Genomic DNA, 216 nt, shown 5'->3' with positions numbered 1-216 from the left:
TGGACAGAGGACTGTAGTAGGCTACAGTCCATGGGGTCACAAAGAGTCGGACATGACTGAGCGATTTCACTTCAAGGAGAAGGCAATGGCAACCCACTCCAGTACTCCTGTGTGGCAAATCTCATGGACAGAGGAGCCTGGTAGGCTGCAGTCCATGGGGTTGTGAAGAGTCAGACACAACTGAGTGACTTCACTTTCACTTTTCACTTTCATGCA

At 50.0% G+C, this 216-nt stretch overlaps 1 protein-coding gene across 2 annotated transcripts in view; it reads right to left on the bottom strand.

The window, feature by feature from the left end:
- DYDC1 (DPY30 domain containing 1) overlaps positions 1-216 on the bottom strand; it is a 24,763-nt gene that overhangs the window by 5,600 nt on the left and 18,947 nt on the right. The window lies entirely within an intron of this gene.

Source organism: Bison bison, unplaced genomic scaffold (assembly GCF_000754665.1).
Source record: "Bison bison bison isolate TAMUID 2011002044 unplaced genomic scaffold, Bison_UMD1.0 scf7180017864029, whole genome shotgun sequence".
In the NCBI taxonomy this organism is placed as follows: domain Eukaryota; kingdom Metazoa; phylum Chordata; class Mammalia; order Artiodactyla; family Bovidae; genus Bison; species Bison bison.
The sequence above is the reverse complement of the archived record's forward strand: the minus strand, read 5'-3'. Positions and strand labels throughout refer to the sequence as shown.